Below are 13,066 nucleotides of genomic sequence, written 5' to 3'. Positions count from 1 at the left end.
CAGCTGTTTGTGCTGTAAAAAACCTCCCTACCTTGTAAATGCCTGCATAAATGCTAGTGAACTCTGTGTAGGCTACGCACAGTAAGTGTGTTTGTATTCAGGGGTTCTTGAATGGGAGTCCTGACAAAACATCTAATAGCTCATGGCCCCTTAACCCCCTAGTCAAACAGGTTACTTCTGTGATGGCATGGATATAGTTAATGATACAACAATGCATGTGTAAAAGAAAGTTGATTTCATTTCTAATAGGTATTGTAATCCCAAACCAATGCCATTCAATTGTGAATTTTACAGCAACTTCAGTATTGCAACTCTTGTGTGTGTACTGTTTTGGTTTCATGTTTACCAGATTAAATTATTCATCAGACTTTATCACGTCCCATTAATTTTTATCCAGGGATGTTAATCCTGTGTACTGGTCCATGGTTAATAATTTAATGTGCAGCTGTTTCCCTGCTCTGAAATACAGTGTACATACAGTTCAGAACTTCTAGTCAAGCATTGCAAAATAGAATTGTAGAACAGGTATAGGATCTATTATACAGGCAGCTTGGCAACTGATATTTTCTGAATAAGGGATCTTTATGTAATTTGGATTGCTATACCTTAAGTCTGCTTTAAAACATGAAAATGACGTAATAGGATTGTCATCAATATAGATTCATGCAGCCCAGTTAGAATGGATTTATGCAATTTAGAATGAAATACTATTTACTGGTTTATTATTAGGGAGAAAAAGGAAATCATTTTTAAAATTAGAATTACTTGCTTAAAATGGGCTCCATGGGAGATGACTTTCCTGTATTTGTGATTTTTCTAAACATTGGGTTTCAGCATTAGGGATACTTGTATTCAAAGTAATATATTAGGATATTTACTTACAGGAAGTTCAGTACATTTGATATAATGTTTGACAAAGATCAATGAATGACCACAAAATGATTAAAAAGCTTTGAAAGGGGCAGATGGTTTATTGAATTACAGTAAGCAGATTAATATTATCTACCCTTAAATACCTAAATAGGGGAATAAAAGCTCAGAACATTTATTGTATCTGTGAGAAACTCGTCTGCAACCACCAGAGAGTTTAAATATTTAACTGGTTGCCTCCGCAAAATCTCTTTACCAATAAAACAATTATTACTTTTATTCTGAACAACAAAAACTGATTGCAGATGCTAAATGAAAATGGTCTTCTCTGGTTAATGAAACCTAACATCTCAGTTTAGATGTATGATTAAAAAGAAAACATCAGTGTCATTCATTTCCTAATCTTTAGAGTAAATCTACAGAGAATTAGTCTGTCTACTGCAGTATATTGAGGACTCATTTACAAACAGAAGTACAATATACAGTATATAGCATTGCCTATGTCCACAAACAGTACTTATGTCCACACATCCTTCTTGGTTGAATTGCATGGTAATTCCAGGATTCCTTAAATTCTGTCCATAGTTACAACTGACTTGCTCCAAGTGCTTAGGTTGTATTGGCGCATCATGTTGGGGTTGTTGTGGATGTTATTTGGCGGCCACCTTCTATATACCATTTGGCAGAATTTAACCCTTGCTTCATAAATGAGTCCCTTTTTTGCAGTATCTCTGCCCCATCATACTCTTTGACAATCACTTTTCCAGGAGAACTGCTATTGTCTTCCGGTCTTTTTGTTTCCACTACACCAGTAACACCTCCCTCTTGCCACACTTCACCTCCTCGTCCTGTTTTCTGTATGTGAGCAGGGAACATTGTCATCTGTAGACATGAGAGAAAAAAGAGAAGGTGGTATAGTGGGATAAAATAAAAAATAGAACTGAGGCAAGAAGCAAAAACAAAAATAGTTGATAATAAAGATGAGAGAAATAAAGAGAGAATTGAAAACAGAAGTACAAAAAAAAGAAAGGTTAGTGAGAGAGATGATGGATTGAGGTATTTTGGGATAACTGGAAACACAACCACCCCCCCTTCCCCCGCTGACTATCATAGATCCTTCACACAACGCACCAACTTTGGTCTGCTGCAAGCTGCTGCTAAGGGCTGTCAGCTCCCATCACCGGTGATCACTTCGGTCAAGCCCCCCAGTAGTTTCCAGCAGGAATGGAGCCCACTAGAATCTCTCCCAGAAACCTGGTAGGCCAGTGCGACCCTGGAGGGGAAAGACACTTTGCTTTGAATGACTATAGGAGGGCAAAAAGTAAATAGAAAACGGATCAGTGATCCAGTGAGCACAACAAGCCAGGCTAGATGAAGAGAAGATAGATTTGGCTTTCTAGACTCTTAGTGATTTATACTATAAAAGGCGCTAAGTTTGCCCAGGGGCAATAACCCTTATCAACCAATCAACAGTCAGCAATTACTGGCCATCTGTTTAAAAGCAAACATCTAATTGGTTGCTATGGGTTATTGCTCCTGGGAAAACGTAGTGCCTTTTATTACATATGGGGGTTTATAGCTAGGCCACATCTGGAAGGTCTATCTTCCCCAAATCCATGCATGGAAGTAGCTTTTTGTATTTTACACAATTAATTTGTAAGGAACTGGGACTAGATAAATATACAATATGGTTGTTAGGTAGCAGCTTTGTGTAATATAAATTAAGTTGTATCCAGCCACAACCCTTGGAGCATATTTACCAAAGTTTTTTCCTTGCCTAACTTCACCAATTGGCTCAATTATCAGATGTATTCGCACAACACATCTAATATTTACGGAAAATCATACACAAGCTTTTGTAAGAGAAATTTGCCAAATTTCTCTTAGTGCATTTTTTCCTATACAATTGTAGCCTTGAAGAAATGACTTATGTGAGAAATTAGCATGGAGGAGTACAGTCCACATATTAAAAAATATCCAAAATGAAGAGAAATGAGCACTTGTACATACAGAACTGAAACATCTTAAGAACCAATGATATGCATGGTGGTACAGTCCAGCAGTCCAGTTAAAATGTTATTCCTTGAAATAAACACCTATAATCTATGTTTCATATGTGAATGATACATAATCTCTGTAAAGCAATGCAGAAAATAATAAAATATACAACCTTAAATTGTACAGTGTTTTTGAGTATGTTGGTGCTTTATATATACTGGTTTGTAATAATAATGGTGTGTCTGTGTGTTAAACAACATAACTACTGTATGGCTTGTCGGTGGTGTATTGCTGGCTATTTTCATGAAATTTGTAAATCATTCCAACAAAACCTCTGCCAAAGGATTGCCCTGCATCAAACTGTGTAGTGAAAGTTTATAGAAGGGATATATATATATAATTTTGTGTCTGGCAAAAAGAATATTTTCTTGATGTACTGATAGAAGACAGATCTATCTGGATTTTGCACTGAGCCCAATGTTTAACTAAACCACGTGCCCCTCAGCTGCAGATGTCTGGGTTTGCTTTAGCTTGTGTTGGTAGAAAAAATAGTCATTCTATAAATAGCATGAAACCATAAATGTGGGTTTTACAATATCACTGGCTTCTTTTTAATTTTCTTTCTGACCTCAGTATAGCAGTGGCAATTTGCAGCTAAAACTAAATGAACGTTTCAAGCATCGTCATGTTATAAATAAAATGCAGGCGGGGATAGTGTCTGAAAAGCAGAAGGCTATAAAAGTGATGGTGAGGAAAGATTTCATTTAATTTCACATGATAGGAAACCATATAGCCGTCTGTAGACATTGTCTTTTGAGCAAATGCAGCATCCACAGTAGCGTTGCTGCAAAGCAAGTCACGCTCAGTATGCAGCCATAACCACTTATCCAAACAGGAAGAGTCTTACCAGAAAATAAATTAAGTGGTTAAGATTATTTTGTGCCTTTTTCCAATTTACCAAAAATACCACTTAATATAGCCATTTACTACAGACTGCAATAGTAGTGGTAGTAGTGGTTTGTGAAATAAGAGACCATTATCACCTCTAATACCTCAACTAACATGATAAGAAACTGTTTTTTCTTAGGTGTGACCCATTGTAAATGTTTCTTTTGTTTTTGTTGTTGTCTGCCATTTGATTTGGGTAAGAATAGAACTTAACTGTAGCCATCAAGTGCAATGAATATTCATCATTTCAATATCAAATGTCAACAATAAATGTATGGGATTAGGACCAATAGTTGGCAATATGTATATATGCAGTGGTGTTGATGGAAGCGCATAAAAGTGAAAACAAAAATAAGAAATATGGTGCAGATCAAATGGAACAAAAAATATGAATTAATAAATTAGAACGTCAGTGCTTAATCAAAACACCAATATTAGGTAATGTGACCCCAACTCTGTATATATTATAGAGATGTTATATCTGCTCACCAGAACATCATAAAAAGGAGCATGTAGATCAATCCCAGCCGGGCATTAATTGAAGAGGGATCCAATATCACAATGTACATAGGATAGAAGATGAGGCAGAAATAGTGTAAAATAGTTTAATGTAGAATAAAATCCTGCGCAATACAGGCTACTTACAATGTAGTAGTAGAGTAAAAACAATGAACATGAAGAGAGTCAGTGGTAGCTCAACGCGTTTCGCGTGCTCTCTGCACGCTTCCTCAGGAGCAAAAAGAATTCTACCAGCGATGGCCATAAAATCAATATTTATGGCGGTGTTAACTAGGACTTAAACGGTGACACCGGTAAAGAACCGGAAGTGCAAGTATGACGCGCTAGGAGCAAAGGCGCGTCGCCATGGTGACGAGTACGGCACGCACTGAGCATAGGCGGCCGCTCGCCAAGAGAGGGGCCCGTCACCATGGAGACGCGTCGGTCCCAGCTATTGTGTACGCTGTCCCATGAGTGCTACGCGCACATGGTGTATAAGCAATTGATATAAGAGTGTATCATTATGGAGGATGTAGCTGTGTATACATAATGAACTTAAACAGTGGTAGGGAACGAGTGCTCGTTCCCATGGCAACCCGCCACTGTAACCATAAAGAACATATGAATAACAGGGAAATAAAAAAGTACTGGAGCATGTAACAAAATATAAACGTGATCATACAAGGCTAATAGGTATTGCACTAGGACATGACAAGATATATACAAAAAACGCGATCAAGAACCTATGATCATGAGGAACATGAAAATGAGGCATAAATTACATTAAGACATGTGACAATATATACAGTGCCTAAAGTATATTGAATAAACATTGTGCATTAAAGTGTCTGAAATTGTGTAAGACAACTGAACTGCTGGTAAAAGAAGGGTACTCGTTACCATAGTGACCCACCTATGTAAACATGTACCCCATAGAACCAGAGGGGCTTAAAAGTGCATTGTGCATGGATTGGTCTAAAATTATGTACGACGACTACTAGTAAACTACGGATATTCGTCACTATAGTCACCCGCCACTATAAACATAAACCACATGTGAACCGGATGAAAATAAATATAAACATAGTCCGACAAGTCATTCTTGAATTGGGGCATATAACAAAAAATATGTAACCAAAAAGCAATTTAACCAAAATAAACACAAGGGACGAAAAAATTGTACTGGAAAATAAATAAAATTGGAGCCTATATCGTATATGAAATGTGTTAAATACGCATAATGATCTAAAAAAGGGATATTTACTTTTTTTTTTTTTTAATTTTAATGTTTGTATATAATTGATAAAACCTAAAAAATTTAAAAAGCCGCCAAGTCTAAATCAATGTTGAGACCCAATGGTTGTAGCGTATTAAACATTAAAACATTAAAATTAATTAAAAAAAAAAAAAAGTAAATATCCCTTTTTTAGATCATTATGCGTATTTAACACATTTCATATACGATATAGGCTCCAATTTTATTCATTTTCCAGTACAATTTTTTCGTCCTATTATACCTATTAGCCTTGTATGATCACGTTTATATTTTGTTACATGCTCCAGTACTTTTTTATTTCCCTGTTATTCATATGTTCTTTATGGTTACAGTGGCGGGTTGCCATGGGAACGAGCACTCGTTCCCTACCACTGTTTAAGTGACGGGCCCCTCTCTTGGCGAGCGGCCGCCTATGCTCAGTGCGTGCCGTACTCGTCACCATGGCGACGCGCCTTTGCTCCTAGCGCGTCATACTTGCACTTCCGGTTCTTTACTGGTGTCACCGTTTAAGTCCTAGTTAACACCGCCATAAATATTGATATTAGGGCCATCGCTGGTAGAATTCTTTTTGCTCCTGAGGAAGCGTGCAGAGAGCACGCGAAACGCGTTGAGCTACCACTGACTCTCTTCATGTTCATTGTTTTTACTCTACTACTACATTGTAAGTAGCCTGTATTGCGCAGGATTTTATTCTACATTAAACTATTTTACACTATTTCTGCCTCATCTTCTATCCTATGTACATTGTGATATTGGATCCCTCTTCAATTAATGCCCGGCTGGGATTGATCTACTTGCTCCTTTTTATGATGTTCTGGTGAGCAGATATAACATCTCTATAATATATACAGAGTTGGGGGTCACATTACCTAATATTGGTGTTTTGACTAAGCACTCATGTCCTAATTTATTAATTCATATTTTTTGTTCCATTTGATCTGCACCATATTTCTTATTTTTGTTTTCACTTTTATGCGCTTCCATCAACACCACTGCATATATACTTTGAGGCTCATCTAAAGGAGAGCTGATATCAGGAGGAAGCAGCAAGTTTCTACTACATTGAAGATCTTCATACACGGACTTTTCATCAAGAAGCGCTGGGTTTAGGAGTGTTTATTCACTTCTCGAACACTAGACTAGTTGGCAATATGTGCATTTTGATATTGTCCAGTGCTCATCAGCTCGTTTAAGTCATTGAACAAACTATTAATGTTTTTTTATGACCAGCTGCAGGTTGGTCAATGAAAGTAAATATTCGATTGGTGCCATGGGTTACTGCCCAGGTGCAAATTTGCTCAGTGTTTATAAATGAGCCTTATTTGATAAGGACTTTGACTGTAAACTCTACTGGGGCAGGTAATGATGTAAAGTGCTGTGGAATGTCTTGGTGCTATATAAGTAAAGGGTAATAACATATGTCAGTATACTCATCATGGGTATAAGGGGCCCTCAATGAGGTTATACTCTCCTAGAGGAAACCACAGGGAGTATTTGGCCACCAAAAGAGTGATTCAGTTACTTACAAGAAAGGGTGTAAAACAGAATATGCCACAACAAATTGTAATAAAATGGATTGGTCTCTGCTGAATAAAGTTCACATTTACATCTAAAAGTGTTTCAACATATTATTTTTACTAGTATTTCTGTTATTATGACTGTTTTTATAAACACATTCATTTATAAAGTGGCATATTTCATAATAAAAGATACAATTTAAATAAACAAAAGTTCACTTACTCACACATATCAATTAGCGCACACAGAACTCCCAGTTATCCTGTGTGCATTCGTCCTGGAAACAGCATTTCAATTACGTGTAGCTCCAGGCTAAAAAATATAATAATAAAAACTCTATGGATGGCAGCTTATAAAATGGGGTTCATTATAAGCCTGACAGTGCTCAGAATAGCACAGCAGATAATGTTACAAGATAAACGTCATATATTATGTTGAAAAACTCATTGATTGTTATAGAAGGTATGTTTTTAGTACCCTTTTAGGAAATTTGAAATTTTAAGTAAGAAAGTCAACTGAGTAGCAAAATTCCTTATTTTATCTCCTATTGCCTATAGGAGTAAACTTTAACCTGGGGGCCCTACAGATGTTGCTCATGGTTTCCAGCATCACAGCATCAGGCAACAGCTGCTGCTGTGACACTGGGAGTTGTAGGTCACACTTAGCTGCCAATTTGTTAGCGAAAAGCTGGCCTCATAACTTTAGGTAATGCCTTGCCTTGTTCAGTAGTTGAAACTAGCAGAAAATGGGAGAGGCTTTAGCAAATCAAGAGTGGGAAGGGATCAATGGGAGACAGGGATCTGAGCTTTATTCCAATGACTACTCAAGGTAAAGGAAACTTCCTTAGCTGGAGATTGACTAAGGAGTAAAATCTGTTTCTCTTCCTCTAGCAAAAGAACCAAGCAGAATTAACAACATCGCCACTTGCTCTGCTCAGGAAGGAGATTAGAAGCCTTGTATGGCCTTTCCTGTTTCCTTCCTGAGCAGAGCAACATCAGCATACTTTCTCTGTTTTCCATCTGAAAGTATATCTCTTGGACTGGACAGTTACAGAACCTGCCTGACCAGCATGTGACAATTACAAAATACATTATATTGGCAGATAATAAAAACTTAAATAGATCTAATAAAAAAGAATTGTAAATGTAAATTGCTTACTGTAAATTGCTTGCTAAAGTGCTTACTGTATTTAGTTGAAGGGCACCTATCACCCCTATATTGTTTCCGCCACCAGAGGTGCGGGCTAATAGAGCCGCACTCCAGCCCTTTACGGGTTACTTATCCTTTAAATATTCAGATATGGACTATGGTCATACATACAGGTAACCAGACAGCATTGAATATATTGAAAAGCATTGTATTCATACATTTAATGCATTATAAAAGCATGAGTAACACAAGTTAAAGAGAATAAAATGGGTCCAATTGTAAGCATTATAAATTCTTGAGGAATAATGTTAGCAATCTGACTTTCATGCTTTGTGTGAACCACACGACAGCTACATCCCACAGACAGTAACTTTTCTATTATCCAATATCTTTTCATCAATATATGATTTTTTTGCATGTATAACCCATCTGAAGTTCAGATAATCCCCTTGATGTAAGAACAACTTTGAAATATGCCAGGACACAGGCAATGAATACCATGATTGGTGGAATTATCATGTTACTGTGAAACAGAAGCACTTAATTCACATCTTTAACTATAAGCCCATCATTCATGAAGCTGAGGAAATTAAATTACCCTTATATTCACTTTACCTGGTAAATGGTCTGCCAATTTACCAGTTTAAGGCCAAATAACACCAAACATTGTTTTATCTGTTCTCCTAACTAAGTGAGGCCAATTTCCTTGTGTTTAAAAAGCATTTATTTGAAGGGGGGGGGGGGGGTTGAAATATTCAGAAGTTCAATGCACAGATTACAGTTATGTTCTCTACATACTGTATAGGTAAATGTGGGTAATGGATATTCCTTACTGTTTGAAATGGGCTCTTTAGGCCTTCCCTTTTATTGATCCATCCCATGCCCTAGGCACATGCCTATTCCTGGTTTCAGCCCTGAATAATAATTTTAAGACCTCTTCTTTCATTAATCTACCCATACAACAGGCATGATGTGGGGAAAGGGGTTTTATAGCATAGGAGTGTTCCATATCACAAATAATGAGCTGTACAGTTCACTTGGGGGCATATTTATTATGCTGTTTAAAATGAAATTTGATGAAAATCGGTGCAAAAAGCTGTGTAGAATAAATGGAGAAGTTTGCCCCCAAAAGCCAGATTTTACGCCGTTATTTTACATAAGTTCTGTCAGAAGACAGCAAAGGCTGGCGATGTGTTGTGAATTTTATAGCCATTTTTACACAGCATAATAAATCTGCCACTAAGAGTAAAGGAAAGCTACACACACAGCAAATCTAAGGTAGATGCCCAAAAGTTTTTCACCCAAAATACAATAAGGAAGCTTTTCTATAGCAGAGAGTTAAATAAAATGGTTTGCATTGATATGTTTACAGCTTATGGGCATAGAATTTTGAGTCTACTCTTTCCTGCATGTGACTAAGCAGCACTCTAGAAAAGTGTTGCAGTGGGACCTAGCTTTATGTATTTAATAAATGTAACAATGAATACACGTTTCTCTTTTGGGGAAAGGATTTACTGATTGACCTGGCAAATGTCCCTTTGCCTTTTTCTTATTTACAGTACCGAGTATGTTGGAAATATCTGTAGTTTACACATACTAAAAAAGCATGTTAAATTTTATCTTTGGTGCAATCAAAGTTGACTTCACAAAAATGTACAACTGTGGCCAAAGATGACCCAGTCTGGATCCTGTATTAGCTGACTAGTCAGACCTCCAAAAAGCACTCCAGTATCTGATTGGTCCACATTGCAATCTCCTGCTGATTTCATAATTATTAATCTAAAGGCCGCAATAATTGTTGAACATACACATTTCATTGTACGGAAAGAAGCATCTGAATCACACTGAATGATTTGAACTCATAAGTAGCATATGTAGTGTTGTTACTGTTTGTATGTAGCATGGTCCATATGCATTACACTGAACACTTATTTCTTACAGTGACTATGCAGGCAGTTATAAGATAAATGGTTAATTTTTGGAATTGGTGGTTTAAAAAGAGATGTATGTAAACCGGGGGAGACAGAGGCATCTTTGCTGTGCTAAGCTTTTTATGGTACCATGGGTAGATTATAAATATTTATTATTAGATAAGGAACACATAAAACAAGGAATGTTATCTACAGAGAATAACTTTAGCAGTACACTAGGGGTGATGCATACACACTGGCACGTGCAACTACATCCCTTTTGCTTTCCAACTTTCTTTTGTAGTTTCTTCATACATTGACTGCAAATCATTTATTTGACAAGTGTGCGAAAAGAGGAATTCAAATTATATCCAGAGGTTTACACCATGATATTTACTGAAATATGGAGACAAGATGAAAGAGAACACATCAAATATTCCTAGTATACACCAGAATGAAATTCTAATAATGAAATAAAGTTGAGACACAATAGGCAAAAGAATCTTACAATACCACAGTGTCATTGGGTGTTTTCTTTTCAATCTTCAGTTAGCAGAGAATGTTAACTTCCATTTCACAGCAGGCTATGGCAGTCATTTATGTGACACCTTCCTCTGCAAGAAACAACTGCAGCTTTTGCTCCGTAGCTCCATTAAAATGCCCTAATGTTTCCAAATGTTGGGAGCATGATCCTTCATTGTTATAATTTCCTCTCACGTGTGATTGATATATGTAGGTTCTATTAATATTTCTGTCCACAACATCAACTTCAACTTCTAATCAGGTACCTCCTGGTACCTTCTGCTTCAACAAAACAGTATGCAGTTGAGTATAGATCTTGGCCCTGTGTGCAAGGCCCCATAGCTCTTTCAGTGCCCTTTCTTATTATCTGCTAAACATGCTCCATTTTAATAAGTAGGTTACTGCTTATGGATTGACATAATAATAATAATAATAATGTATTTGATAGAAAACAATATTAGAGGGGGTCTTTTATAAAGACTGGGCCAATTTTCACTGGGGCAGTAACCAATGGAAACCAATCAGGTATTTGCTTTCTTTACTCAACCTGCAGCTAGATGAAAAAGGCTAATAACATCATTTAAAAACACGCATTAACACATATGCACATTTAAAACTTTATTGTGCAAATTATGCTGTATATTTTTGTGTGCATTCTTTTTTTGCCAAGCAGCTGCCTTTAAGCTAAAGACATATATCAAAATATGTCGTAGCATGAATTAGGCTGCTGGAACTGTATAGGAGATGCAGCCCATGGGAGATGTATGATGGAAGTTATTCTCCATTGGTTTTATGGGGATAGAGGTCTGGTTAACAGCATTGTAAATTAGGCAAGGGTAAATGGAAGCAGATTAATTCAGGATTCAACAAGGCTAGCAGAGACTGGCAGAATAATACTATGTACTCTTAATCCTTTCATATTTCATCAGCTCCATGCTGTAAATCCTGTTTGTGGGATGCTGCTAGGTAGCACAATGTCTTAGTCTGTTGGTGGAGGAAATAAAGTAGTGCTAGCATCTCTCAGAGGACATGCAGGTAGGGGTATCATAACTCTACAGTAAGTTAATGCAGGGAAATGAAAAATAGATGCATTCCATTCATATGGCAGGAGTGATAAGAAACATCTTATCTGCATAGGTTATTAGAATACAGAGACTGAGTGATAAGCAGAGCTGTGAATTATAAAATGAAACAATAAGCTGTGAAAACAGTTGGGAACAAAATAAGATGTTCATGATATAATCTTAGATAGTAAAAGAATACAAAAAAAGACAGATCCACAGTAACACACATTATATTAAATTTAGTACCGAAATATTTTGCTGAAATTATATTTCCAACTCAGTGATTGGATTAGATTTATGGTGTCCCAATGCAAGTCTGAATGTTCTAATAGTTGGCTTTTGCCAGGCTTTCAGAGAAAGTCAGTAATGGTTACCACCTGTTGGACTTAATAATCTTAGCTTCAGGACATGAACATGCCCTGTCTATGTATGTGCATTTATACAACTGTGACCAAAAAAAACTGGCACCTTAGATTAGAGGAACGGAACTTCCCGTAAGCTCAGCTCCTCAACAGCTGCTCTGAGCACACTGAGCATGTGCACTGTCCCAGAAAGTTCTAACAGAATCCAAGATGAGGAGCTCCTGTGACAACTGTAAAGACCTATATCATTACTACTATAGAGATGCTGAAACTTTTGGCTAGTGCAGTCAGTTTAGTCCTTTAAAAGTACTTTAGTGGGTAATATAGACAGACCATAAAAACAATCAATGCACCAGAAACCATCCCTTTAGAACAGAATAACAGAACTTTCATTTGAAGCAGCGTAGGTGGTTTTTCAAGGTGAGGGCTGCAAGGTTGAGCAATGCCCTTCTGAATGAGGTTTTGATGGCAGATTCTGTTAGTGCCTATAAGAGGGGCCTGGATGAGTTCTTGAACAAGCATAGTATCCAAGGCTATTGTGATACTAAAATCTACAGTTAGCATTGATGTTGGTATATATGGTTTATGTATGTGAGTGTATAGATAGGTCAGTATAGGTTTGTGTGTGCTGGGTTTACTTGGAAGGGTTGAACTACCCTATGTAACTATGTAACTTAGTGAAAAGAGGTTCTTTTGCAGAAGACTCAGGGCAGCCCCACTGACTGAGGAATAGATTTTAAAGAAGTAGAAAAGGTAAAAACTCAGTAAGCTTTATCAGAAAGGTCTATGTAAATACAGCCATAAGCACTCACAGAAATGCTGCATCAAAAGAAACACAGGATTTCTTGTATCCTTTTTTGTAAACATGTGTCTGACTTCCTCTCTCAGAAAAAATCTTTAATTCCAGTGGCCAGAGTCTGCTCAGCTCTCTCCTGCCCTGCTCCCCCCTCC

At 37.1% G+C, this 13,066-nt stretch overlaps 1 protein-coding gene and 1 long non-coding RNA gene across 5 annotated transcripts in view; one reads left to right on the top strand and one right to left on the bottom strand.

Moving 5' to 3' along the window:
- Positions 1 to 13,066, top strand: part of adgrd1 (adhesion G protein-coupled receptor D1) — a 271,121-nt gene that overhangs the window by 119,012 nt on the left and 139,043 nt on the right. The window lies entirely within an intron of this gene.
- Positions 940 to 7,791, bottom strand: LOC105948198. Its single transcript, XR_001171599.2, has 3 exons — positions 7,331 to 7,791; positions 2,002 to 2,143; positions 940 to 1,752 (listed from the first exon to the last, which is right to left on the bottom strand). It is a non-coding gene; the product is annotated as an uncharacterized LOC105948198 (long non-coding RNA).

The sequence above is a fragment of the Xenopus tropicalis genome, chromosome 1, assembly GCF_000004195.4.
Source record: "Xenopus tropicalis strain Nigerian chromosome 1, UCB_Xtro_10.0, whole genome shotgun sequence".
In the NCBI taxonomy this organism is placed as follows: domain Eukaryota; kingdom Metazoa; phylum Chordata; class Amphibia; order Anura; family Pipidae; genus Xenopus; species Xenopus tropicalis.
The sequence above is the reverse complement of the archived record's forward strand: the minus strand, read 5'-3'. Positions and strand labels throughout refer to the sequence as shown.